This window comes from Pyrus communis, chromosome 13 (genome assembly GCF_041283825.1).
Source record: "Pyrus communis isolate YQ-2024b chromosome 13, ASM4128382v1, whole genome shotgun sequence".
Lineage (NCBI taxonomy): Eukaryota > Viridiplantae > Streptophyta > Magnoliopsida > Rosales > Rosaceae > Pyrus > Pyrus communis.
Genome location: NC_142577.1, coordinates 109363 through 122845, shown reverse-complemented (window position 1 = coordinate 122845; position 13483 = coordinate 109363). Strand labels below are relative to the sequence as shown.

At 40.5% G+C, this 13483-nt stretch overlaps 2 pseudogenes; one reads left to right on the top strand and one right to left on the bottom strand.

Annotated features, from left to right (window-relative positions):
- Positions 1-2105: 2105 nt before the first annotated feature.
- Positions 2106-2780, top strand: LOC148691518 (uncharacterized; annotated as a pseudogene).
- A 1045-nt stretch (positions 2781-3825) lies between these two features.
- Positions 3826-13062, bottom strand: LOC148691517 (uncharacterized; annotated as a pseudogene).
- Positions 13063-13483: the final 421 nt, after the last annotated feature.

Sequence of the window (13483 nt, the reverse complement as noted above, 5' to 3'; positions counted from 1 at the left end):
ACAACTTATGAAACGTAATTAAAAGTAATCAAATCATATTACAAACATAAACATAGTTTCGAATCACCCCCTAGCTAAAGGGGGTTTATTTCCTCATACGTACAAAACAAAGAGAATTGAAATTAAACATTGAAATCAAAGAAACGCCTAAACATTCCAACAACTCAATCTTGAATTGTATGAACGTTTAGGCCCTCTTATCTTCCTCTTTATTGTAGCATAAGGTCTAGGGATAGTTGGTTGGGGGGATGGAAGTGTTGGGAAATTATGGAAATGGATGAGGAGTGGTGGAAATGGAAGATGGTTTTTGGATTCTAAGGGAGACTCACGGCTAAGGAAGGTGGATGTGTTTGTGGTGTTGTGTTGTGTTGTGAATGAGATCATATTTGAATGAATGAATGCAAGGGTATTTATAGGAGGAGTGGAGATGTATATGGCTATTTGTTTAAGGTGTTTGTGGTTGCAATGATGAAGAATTGCATGTGGAAATAAAAGGGAAAATGTGGTGAAATGATGAAGTAGGAAGGTGGAAATGCATGTGAGATGTTGGAAAGGAAATGGGAATATGAGTAGGCCATGGCATGGGAGTTGTTTTGTTGGTGTAAATGTGCCATGGTTGCAATGATGAAGAATAAAGGGTGCATGTGGGGTGGAAGTGATGAATGCAAAGTGAATGAATAATGAAATGAGTTAAAGAGGGAGAATGTGGTGAAATGATGAAGTAGGAAGGTGGAAATGCATGTGACTTGTTTGTGGAATAAAGAATGAATGGTGGAATGATGAAGTGAATGCATATGGAATTAAAGAGGGAGAATGTGGTGAAATGATGAAGTAGGAAGGTGGAAATGCATGTGAGATGTTGGAAAGGAAATGGGAATATGAGTAGGCCATGGCATGGGAGTTGTTTTGTTGGTGTAAATGTGCCATGGTTGCAATGATGAAGAATAAAGGGTGCATGTGGGTTGGAAGTGATGAAGAAAATGCATGTGAAGGGTTTGAAAGAGGTGGGTGTGCATGTGAGTTGAAATGCATATGTTTAAATGGTTGAAATGTGTAGATAATTATGAGTATGATAAGTGATAAATGTATGGTTATGATAAGTGAATGGTGAATGATATGTTAAGTGATAAATGAATGATATGTGGTGAGTGATAAGTGAATGGAAGTGATAAGTGATAAATGTATGATATGATAATTGAATGATATGTTAAGTGAATGATATGATAAGTGAATGCTTTAAGTGTTTAAAAATAGGGAACAAAACCCTTCCTTGCATGGCAAGGAACGGAGACACAAGGAAACACACGACAATGTCCTAAGGTTGCAAGGAATGTTGTTTTTGTGTTCTAAAATGCGTAGGAGTTTTCAATGATGCTTAAACATGAGGTCTTTTAGGATTTAACTTTCCTACTTCAAGTCTTTAATTTCGTCCATCCTCTTGGCTCCAAGCATATGATATCCATTCCAATCTCTAATTTGCTCCAAAAGGCTCCAAAAGGCATCCTTTTGCATACCTTGCCCTTAGAACCTGAAAACACACAAAAGAAGCATAAAGGACTAAAATAACTAGAGAAACATAACGTAAATGCACGAGAACAAGCCATTTAAGTCGCATGAATATGCTCCTATCAGCAAGCAATCTTGTTAGGAGTGTTTTCTCAGATGCGAAGAAAGGTTGGGCATTTTTGCAAGTCTGCTTTGCCACGGAGCACAGAGGTTGACACAAATAAGAATTTTCCAATAATCATGTGCTGTTTCTTTATCCTTTGGGTAATAGTAGGGTAATTGGGCCTTCAACATTTACCTGTCTTAACTTTGTCAGAGTTCTTTGGCAAAGTTGTCCTTGGTATCTGAGGACCTGATGTCGCATGTGAAGATTGCTAATAAATTTTAACTCAGGAAATCTGCTTCTTGAAATTCGGAAAGTGGTGCCTCTTTGATTTTTGAACAAGCAGCCCTGTTAAAGATCTGACTCTTTCTTTTATAGGAGCACCAATTAAGTTCAAGGACTACGTTCAGAAAGTTATTGCTTGTAGGAATTTTTCCCTTATTTTCGTACTTCTGAGACTGACTGTACCTCATTTTTTTCTTCATCTTTTCTGAGAATGTCTGGCCCGTCCGACCATTATTTGAACTTGAATGTTGTAGAAGAGGTAGCCATGTCTCCTTAGGATAACATATGGCACCCATCTTTCTTATCTCCTAATGGTCCCCTTACTATTGGGAACTCTGTGATGAAGAATGATATGACCGCTGCAGTGGTGGCCAAGAATCTTCTCAATCCCAAAGACAACAGACTACTTTCCAAACAATCTGATGAGTTGGCTGCTAAGGATTCTCTGGCTTTCAGTGTTCAGTGTGCAGGTTCTGTGTCTAATATGGCCCAACGCCTATTTGCTCGAACCCGCCAAGTTGAATCGTTGATGACTGAAGTGATAAGTCTCAAACAGGAGATCAGAGGGCTTAAGCACGAGAATAGACAGTTGCACATGCTAGCACATAGCTATGCTACAACCATGAAGAGAAAGCTTGACCAGTTACAGGAATCCGAGGGTCAAATTTTAAATGATCATCAAAGGTTTGTGAGTTTGTTTGAAAGGCATTTACTGCCTTCGTCCTCTAGGGCTGTACCACATAATGAAGCTCCAAATGATCAACCTCTGGTGCCTCCTCATTCTGGGGTTCTGCCCAGTACTGAGGCTCCAAATAATCACCCTCCGGTGCCTCCTATTTCTGGGGCTTTGCTGAGTGTTGAGACTTCTCCTGAGCAACCTTTGTGAAGGCGCCCTCCTGTTTGTTTGTTTTGATTCATGTGTATGCACATATTTGTAATTTGTTGAAGTTTGCATGTTGAAACTTTGTGGGTGGATCCTGTAGGTTGAAGTAGTGCTCCCTTAATTTCTTGAGTGAGGAAAAATTCTCGGTTGGGAACTTGAAAAATCCAAGGCACTGAGTAGTCGCGAAATTTCCGAGTACCAAGGTGTAGTGGTATATGGTAGGAGTTCCCCAAGTCTCCGGTCGAGGGAGTTGACGAGGGAGGTGTCTTTCTAGTAAGCAATTTTCCAAACAAAACTTCACCATTTTCCTTCATATATATATATATATATATATTTTCCAAACAAAACTCCTCCTTCATATATATATATATATATTTTTTTTTTTTTTTTGACGGTTGCTAGGCCCAAAGAATAGGAGGCCCGGGTCTTTTTTTTTTTTTGGTTTTCGTTTGGTTGGCAAACCCAAAGATAGGAGGAGGCCTGTGCCTTTGTTGTGAAATGCAAGACTAGCACCCTTCTTGGGCTATTGTTTGACGGTTGGCTTGAGGACCCAGGGCCCAAGGCCTGCTCTAAACCTAGTTTTGTCAGAATGCACCACCCGTGCATTCTTCCTCAGTTTGTCTCCCTTTCTGCACAGCTTCCATTGTTCTCCTCTGTAGCTCTTCAATATAACACCATCGTCTGTAGCTCAAATCGCAAAGTTGTCTTCATGAAAGTTGTTCCTTAACTCGTGAACTACAACATATCCAAATTTGAGGTCCATCGAAGTGGTACAACTCCAGAAATTCAGGTATGATAAGTGACTGTTCGTTATTTTCCTGTCAACCCGTCAGACCCGTTGTGGGCTTTGAAACTCCATTTTCTCTTGGTCAGATCAACATACTTTCTTCATCAAAGTTGTTTATCATCTTTTCTTCTATAACATATCAAAAATTCAGAACAAGCTAACGGTTAAATATTTCCAGATCCTTGAAACACTGCGGCAGCTTCGAAGTTTGTAGAAATCTGACCATCATGTTTGGAGCTTCAATACTCTAACTTCCGTTGCTTAAACAGAAACAGTTCCTTCTTGAAGGTTGTTCACCTGCTCAAGGACTATAAGATATCCGAAATTCAGCTCCATTGAAGTAGAGCAGAAGTTGCAGAAATTTGATAGATAAAAGGGGACGGAAGAGGGAGAGAAAGAGAAAGGCTGCTTGGGTTGGATTTCTAGTTTGGGGGAGATTCCAATTTTTGTAGCTCCTTCATTACTGGTGGATTTCTTGTACTTTTGTTCACCATTAAATGTGAAACTTTGACTTGTTAGTTACTCTATTATAATATGTTTGGAAGCATATATAAGTAAATAGGTAAGGTGTATTGGTTGTGGGTTTTTGTTTGGGTATATAGCTTGAATGATTGAAGCTATTTTAGGACACCGCACTTGATTTAGCTTCACGCTATCTTGATCAAGAGTGTGTGAAGCTTTTGACATTTGTTGTTGCTCTCCATTTCGTGAAGCTTTGTAGGTGAAGCTTTGTGGTTGAAGCTTTGTAGTTGAAGTTTTGTGGTTGAAGGTTGAAGCTTTGTAGGTGAAGCTTTATGGTTGAAACTTGTAGGTGAAGCTTTGTGGTTGAGAGTTGAAGCTTTGTGTTGGTCACCATAACTTGGTTTTGCTTCACACTATCTTGATCAAGAGTTGATGCGAGAATTATACGCACACAAATTAAACCCCCTTTTTGTCAATTGTAGTAAGTATGTAAGTAGGGATCGTTCTGGACCGGGGATTAGGAGGGATTGTTAATCACTTGGATTTGACTTCAAAAACGTAAAAACAAGTTTAAAACACTATTTGATGCGAAGAATGCAAAACTAAAAATAAGAAAGATTAAGACTAAGACTTAAACAGAATATGGGGGGGGGTTTAGGTTTGGACGAGATTAAACTAAAATGGATAGATTGCAAAGAAACCAAATTGTAAATACGAAATTGACGGAAATGAATGGATGGGAAGCTAGCTAAGGGGTTCATCTCCACACATGTTATACTTGCATACAAAACGATTTCTAATTGCTTTTCAATAAACCATGAATTCTCAACACCCCGGGTTAATTAGGTCCGCTTAAATTAACCGTCAAGTTTTCCTTAAGTTAATGAATTGGATGATTGCATACGACAACCCAAAGCATTCCTCACAAGTTCCCTACATGAATTGCATAATAGAGATACAAGCAAGAATCATTAAGCATCATGAAAACTATAAGTGTTGACGAGGCATTCGTTACTATGATTGCATGAAACTTATGCCAAGAATTTGTTTAACACGATTGCTTATAAGCAACCTCCACTACTTGTGAATATAAGTTCATAACTATTACGTGAAACTCACTTATATTCTAGCGTCAAATTCATGCATGAAAATTAAGCGTGCACTCTCAATAAACATACATATATAAGTTATCAATCAAACAGTTAAACAAATTGAATCCACAACTTATGAAAGGTAATTAGAAGTAATCAAATCATATTGCAAGCATAAACATATATTTCGAATCCCCCCTAGCCAAGGGGGGGGGTTTAGTTCCTCATACGTACAAGACAAAGAGAATTGAAATTAAACATTGAAATCGAGGAAAAAGCAACACCTAAAAATTCCAACAACTCAAACTTGAATTGTATGAACGTTTAGGCACTCTTCTCCTCCTCTTCGTTGTAGCATAAGGTCTAAGGGATGTTGTTGGTTTGGTGTTTGTATGGAGGAATGGTTGAGAAGTGTTTTGGAGGGATGGGGAGTGGTGGAAATGGAAGGGGGATGCTGGAAATGGAAGGAGAACTCACGGCAACAAGGTTGCTTGTTGTGTTGTGGTGTGTTGTGAATGGAATTAGATGTGTTTAGGTAATGGGAATGCAAGGGTTTTTATAGGAAGAATGAAGGTGTAAATGGCTGTTTGTTTAAGCATGCAAGTGGCTAGTTAATGATGGAAAAACAGCTAGGAAAACATGTGAAAGCTGGAATTGCATGTGAAGGTGTGTGTATGTGCTGGAATGGTGTGTGAAAGCACGACAAGGGTGTTTCTTGCTGATTTTCTGGCTACATGATGAAAGGTTAATGAATAATGCATGTAGGTGGCTGCAATGATGAAAAATGAGAGCTGGAAATAAAAAGGAAAGCTGGAAAGGCATGTGAAGATGCTAGAATTGCATTGAAAGCCCACGGCAAGGAGTTTGGATGAGCTGGAAATGCATGTGAATGCTAGAATTGGGAGTGAAAGGCACGGCATTGATTTGGGAATGAATGATTAAATGTGCATGGCTGGAATGATGAAGAATAAAGGGTGCATGTGGGTTGGAAATGATGAAGGAAATGCATGTGAAGGGTTTGGGAATGCACGGCAAAGGAAGTGTGAGTGAATGATTGAATGTGCATGTGGGTGAATGTGAAGGGAATGCATGTGACTTGGCTGAATTGAAAGAGAATGCACGGCATGGGATGTTGTTGGTGTGTGAATGCATGTGAGTGGCTGATTTGTGGTGCAATGATGAATGCATGTGAATAGGTTGGAAAGTGGTGGATTATGCATGGCAAGGTGTGGAGAAAGAATGTGTGGCTGCATGATGAAGATTTAGGGTGTTGAATATGGCTTTGCATGGCTTTTGAAGTGATTGTGGATTTTGGAATTGGAAGGAAATGCATGGCCTTGGGGTTGGTTTAAGAGAGAATGGGCTAGGCCCTTTGTTTTATGTCCAAAGTGAATACAAGGCTTCAATTTCGTCCATCCTCTTTGCTCCATGATTAAGCTATCCAATCCATGCCCAAAAATGCTCCAAATAGCCTCAAAATGCACTTTCTTGCTCCCTAAGCCCTTAGAACCTGAAAACACACAAAAGAAGCATAAAGGACTAAAATAACTAAAGAAACATAACGTAAATGCACGAGAACAAGCCATTTAAGTCGCATGAATATGCTCCTATCAAACTCCCCCACACTTAGCTTTTGCTAGTCCTCTAGCAAAACAAAAAAACAAAACAAAACCTAAACCTTCCAACAATCGTCTTAGGGATTTCCAGTGCACATGACATGTTAAAAATCATCATTCCCACAGATTTTAGTCATCTTCACACTTAAGTACATTCTTAATCATAGTCACCACATACTATTTCACAATTAAGCATTTAAAACCATATTTTGAATGTAGTAACATGCCTTAGAGAATTTGCTCAATTCCTCACAAGATATGCACTCAATTTTCACTTAGATTTTCTAACTACACACCCTACACTAAGTATATGTGAGAAGATTGATGTAAATATGAAACTAAACACTCACATATGTATATCTCAAAGAAAGCAATTTCTGGAGTTAATAAACATGTTTGGATATGATCTCATGAATGGAATGCTACCACTTAGATGCGAGAACCAGTGACACCATATGCTCATACCAAATTCAAACTCCACAATTGAAATGCACAACACTCAAGATAGAAGTCAACGGTTGTAACGGGGCTTGGGGTATTGGCTCACAAGGAAAGGTAGGGATAAACAAAAGTTCTTTAAACAATAGCAAGCAACGTAATGAGATTAAGGCTTAGAATTCGCTTGGCAAGCAGAAATCAACTTTTTAGACATAAGGGGGAGATTCAACAACTCTTAGGGCCTAATTTATTGTTTTGGGCCCTTACTTCAACAAACAATACTTTTCAACTCTTTTTTTTTCATTTTTTTTTTCTTGTTGGCCGTGCCTATGGCACATCAACTCACATAAACACTCTTTCCCCCACACTTATTTTCTGCAATACCTTAATCAAAAGGAATTCATTGCTTACTATGCTTCAAGAACAAAGGTATGGGTGGTCATACTCTAGGCTAGGTGAGGATAATTGCGGGTTAACAAAGAAAGTAGGCTACACAAGGCTCAATGGGGTTAAATCCTACAAAACAAATAAAATTGGGAAATATGGCAATTTGGCTTTGGTGGTGGTCACTACACAACTTCTTCTTGAATATGTGTTATGCAAATCAATAACATGCTTTGAATGAAATGGGCATGAGTTCTAGCATTTGGAACTATACGATGAAACGCCTTCTAAGTAGTAACCAAGCAAAGAATAATGAGATCATGCAACGACTTTGGAAAACAATAATGCACAGATTTTAACTCTCCAAATAACGTTTAGGCTCAAGTCTCACAAGGTTGTAGCGTTTGTTTGAGTTCCTTCCTTCAAGCATGTTACAAAAACCAATTTTTCTTTTATGATTGCATGTGAAGTCATACATTATAACCATAACCAAGCATATACCAAGAGTAAATCAAACTTTTCTCCATGTTTATAACTCTTTTTAACAGTCATGCCATTAAAAACCAAATCCTTATCATTGTGTTGGAAGGTGACCTACAAACACACAAAAACGACTCAAAACACTCTTTTTAGGCTTTTCAAAACATGTTTTTCAAATTTTTATGTGATTTTCGGAGTTATAAAACAAAACACACTAAAACACTCCAAATCAGCTCAAAAACATTTTAAAACAGCAAGGAACAACACTTGAAGTTATGGGTGATAAAATCCCACGAATTTGCATCAAATATACTTAGTTACCCCCCCCCCCCACACTTAAATCAAACATTGTCCTCAATGTTTCAAGCATAGACTCACACAAATAACAAACAAACAAACAAAACAACATCTAACAACCTAACATGGCATAAACAAAATCAACAACAAAGAGAAGAGTTTAGGAACGCAAATCTGGAATTGGAGTGCTTTCTCGGCCTTCCTTTGTTGAATGCATGGGCATGATCTTGGTGATTCCATAGGCTTACTCTTGAACTGGGCTGAAGATTCTTTTGGTTTCCTCCGATCGTTGATTTTCCTTTGTGCTACTCTTGAACTGGGCAGCAGGATTCTTTTGGTCTCCCCCGAAGGTCTGAGCTTACTCCTTTTATCTGTTTCTTTGTTCAATCTCTCCAATTCGTATTGAAGAGGGTTAGAGGATAGCTCAGCATATGCAGTTGTTGCTTGTCTCCACATGCTTCAATGTATCATTTTCACTTGTCTTACTTGCTCCCCTTTGCAGAAGTGGTCCCTTCTTTGGAAGTGTATCAACCGTTGAAGATGACTACTCGAGAGCAACGCTAGGTAAGCAACCAGGGAATAGATTCCAGGTAGTTGGTTCCAGATCGGAAGACTGACTCCAAGTGCCGGCTGATTGCTTCTTTCACTTTGCCATGCAAGTAATAACAAAGACAAAGGAAAAGACAGGGAAAGAGCATGATATGAGATACTTTTGCTTTTGACCTTGATGATATGAGATACCTTTGCTTTTGAAGAAGCGGTGAATGAATCAGCACATGTATTTGTTGTGCTTGTCTCTATATGCTTCGATCTACCGTTTCCTCCTGGCTCATCTGTGCTCCAGGCATCTGGTACCTTCTTTGGGGGATACATCCATGGTTGAAAATGTGTTCTCAAGAGAAGAAGAAAACTGAACATGTTTGAGAGGGTTGGTTGCAGCTACATTCTCTGCCGAGAAGGAAAGTTATGCGTTTGTGGGTGTATGCCTTGCCATGAATGTTGATGTATATAGGAATTGTAATGGCAAGTGGCAGTGCGGATGCGGCAATGTCCTCCACGCATCTTCAGCTTTGTCAGAGAGCTTTTGACAAAATGGCACGCGTTTTCTGAAAAGCCGGGAGCTTTTGACTAAGTTGCACACGCTTTCTGAAAAGCCGGGAGCTTTCGGCTTTGTCACCCACGTTTGTCGGCAAAAGTGTGCAGCTGCTTTCTCGCTTTCCAAGCGTCTTCTGAAAAGCCGGGAGCTTTTGACAAAGTTACACGCTTTATTTGAAAAGCCGGGATTGCGTCTGAAGAGCTGGCGATCTTTACGCCGGTAAATCCGGCTTTGAAGAGTGGTGTCTCTTCATTTCTGAATCGGTGAATGCCTCTTCTTTAATAGAGGTGATCGATCACCTCTAGCATGCACACTTTGAAGATTGCCCAGAAATCGTCTCCGGCCCGTCAAGATTTTACTCCATCCAACCCTTCTCTTTTAACTTCTTGAAAAATGGCTAGCTCATCTAACCCATCGAACATTTGCTTAGATTTGAGTCTAAGCAGTGATCCAGTTGCACCTCGTCAGGGTAAGGTATGGTGCCCGTCTTTCTTATCTTCTCATGGCCCTCTTACAGGTGAGGACTCTGTGATGACGGATGCAACAACAGCTACGATAGTAGCTCGGAACCACCTCACTCCCAAAGACAGTCAGCTGCTTTCAGGACGGTCCGATGAGTTGGCCGTTCAAGAATCCCTGGCTCTCAGTGTTCAGTGCGCTGGCTCTGTGTCCAACATGGGCCAACGTCTACTTGCTCGCTCCCGTCAGGTTGAATCATTGATGGCGGAGGTGGAGAGTCTTAAGCAAGAGATCAAACAGCTTAAGTACGAGAATCGAAGTTTGCACGTGCTTGCCAACAATTATTCGACAGGCATGAAGAGGAAGCTTGATGAGCTTGATGACCGTCAAAGGCTTGCGCCTTTCTTCTAGAGGCACCTCTTTCCTGCATCATCTAGCGTTCCACCAAGGCTTGGGGCCTTGAATGATCTATCTTCGGTGCCTCCCGCTCCTATGCCTCCCGCTCCTATGCCTCCCGCTCCTATGCCTTCCGCTCCGATGCCTTCTGCTCCGAGAGTGTTGCCACGTAGTGGGGCTTCACGTGCAGAACCTTTGTGAAGGCCCCATCTTTCTGCCATGTTTTTTTTTTTTTTTTTTTTTGTAATCTCTCGGAAATCAATGAACAAGCTTTGTTTTATTCACTGTATTGGGTTGCCTCCCAAGTAGCGTTTTCTTTTACGTCTTGCAGCCGGACGAGACCTTCTTAGGCTCAATTGGAACCCATGGCATGGAATTGATCGGGTACCTGCACCAAAGAATCAAGAATATCAATAGAGAAACATGAGTGATTATCATTAGGAAATTTCATAGTTTCAGAAATATTGAAATCAATCACTTCCCCATCGAATTCCGTCGTTAAAGTGCCTTTAAACACATCTATCTTTGTTCGGGCTGTCTTCATGAATGGCCTCCCAAGAAGAATCGGTAAGGGTGGAGCATGGGTGGTTTCCTCCATTTCAAGGACATAGAAATCCGCCGGGAAAATCAAATTATTCACCTGTACTAAGACATCTTCCAATACGCCCTTTGGATAGGCATTAGATCTATCGCCCAACTGAATAATCACACCATCATTTTTCAATTCACCAAGGTTCATTGAAGCATAAATAGAGTATGGCATGACGTTAATTGAAGCACCTAGATCTAACATGCATTGTTCAAACTTAGTATTACCAATAACGCACGGAATTGTAAAACTACCCGGATCTTTGCATTTAGGGGGTAATTTCCTTTGTAACACAGCAGAGACATTCTCACTTACCTGAACCACCTCTTTGTTCGAGATCCTTTTCCTTGTTGTACAAAGTTCTTTTAAAAACTTAGCATACCTTGGGACTTGCTTAATCGCATCAAGGAGCGGGATATTGACTTGAACTTTCCGAAAGGTCTCTAGAATGTCCTTCTCGGCTTCTTCCTTCTTTGATTGCCTAAACCTGCCAGGAAAGGGCACGTTTAGTGGAATAGAACTAGAAATAGTCGAATTGGGACTTACCTTGGTGGTTTGGGATGGTTTAGGGGGACTCGATGAATTCAGCAAGGTTTGGTCATCCTTGGCCGTGGGCTTTGCTCCCTGTGCTTCTTCTTGCAACAACTTGTCCTCCTCGTCTTGACTTGATTTTGGTGGTTGTGAGGTGGTTCCAACTTCCTTGCCACTTCTTAAGGTGATTGCATTGGCGGTTTCAAAGCCACCCTTTGGATTGACAATTGTTGAGCTTGGAAGCTTGCCTTGATCTCGGAATTGTCCCACAAACTCCGCAATCTGCCCTATTTGCTTCTCTAATTGGTCCACCCTTTGGTCTTGGTTTTGCATCGCCTTGTTTTGATTTTCTTGTCCCTGAGACAAACTAGTAAGTAACTTAAGAATTGTAGCATTATCTAAAGACGTACCTTGATGGTTTTGGATGGATTGTGGTTGGTTTTGGTCTTGGCTGTGGGTTCTGGTGTAAAACCCCGGGGGTTGTTGTCTAAAGCCTCCTTGTTGTTGAGGTTGTTGGGGCTCCCTCCACTTGAAGTTTGGATGGTCTCTCCAACCTGGATTGTACGTGTTGGAATATGGATCATTCCTTGGTTAATTGTGGCTTGGAAATCCAATGGCATTTGCACTCTCCCATCCCCCATTCTCAATCAATTGTGGGCACGTGTCTGTAGGGTGTCCTTGCATGGAACATACGCCATAAGGAGCTACGGTTTTTACTTTTGGACCTTCCACCACCTGAGAAAGCAACGTAGTAAGGTTAGCCATTTGATTTTGAAGTTCGGTTATGGCACTTACCTCGTTGACTTGGTGTTGCCGTGGGGGGTCTCTTTGTCCAACACCTTCGTATTGTTGTGCATTATGTGCTCGGTTGGCAATTAGAACTTTTGCAGCCCACGGAGTTTTATCCACCAACGCACCTCCCGCCGAGGCATCAAGCATTTGGCGTTCCATTGGAAGGAGTCCTTCGTAGAAGTATTGAATGAGCAGCTCCTCCTTCATTTGATGCTGTGGACAAGAAGCAACAAGTGATTTAAAACGTTCATAATAAGACGGAAACAATTCACCTTGATTTTGTTGGATACCACTAATCCGTTTCCTCAAGAGAATGATTCTTGAAGTTGGGAAAAACTTCTCCAAGAAAGCTCTTTTCATACTATCCCAAGATGTAACCGTTCCGGGTGCTAATTCGAAAAGCCAATCCTTCGCTTTTTCCAAAAGTGAGAATGGAAAAGCCTTCATCATCAGAATGTTCCCGTCGACATTTATGGGTGTCATGCTCGAACAAACAACCTCGAACTCCTTGAGATGCTTGTTGAGATCTTCCATGGAAAGCCCATGGTATTTCGGAATGTGGTGCAACAAGCTTGACTTCAACTCGAATTCATCGGTCTTGCCTTGGGCAGCCGCAGGGTATTGAATGCATAATGGTGCGGCATTGGCCAATCCTGAAGCAGAAAGCTCCTTGATTGTTCGGTTGTCTGTTGCCATGTCTTCTTCACCCACTGTTGTCTTGGGTTCTTCTTCAGATTCAGAAACGGACTCGGAGCTTTCACTTGATTCGCTAGGTTCTGAGTTCTTTCTCTTTCGTCTCAATTCTCACTCGAAATCAGCGTTAAAGCTCGAGATATGTTCACGAATCAGATGAGAACTCCGAGTCATAAACTAGTACCTAAAACAAGAACCAAAACAAGATTAAGAATCTGGAATAAAATAAAAACAAAAGAAAATAAAACAATCCAAGAGATTAGCAAAGTTGCTAATCCCCGGCAACGGCGCCAAAATTTGATGCGAGAATTATACACACACAAATTAAACCCTCTTTTTGTCAATTGTAGTAAGTATGTAAGTAGGGATCGTTCTGGACCGGGGATTAGGCGGGATTGTTAATCACTTGGATTTGACTTCAAAAACGTAAAAACAAGTTTAAAACACTATTTGATGCGAAGAATGCAAAAATAAAAATAAGAAAGATTAAGACTAAGACTTAAACAGAATATGGGGGGGGGGGGTTTAGGTTTAGACGAGATTAAACTAAAATGGATAGATTGCAAAGAAAACAAATTGTAAATACGAAATTGAC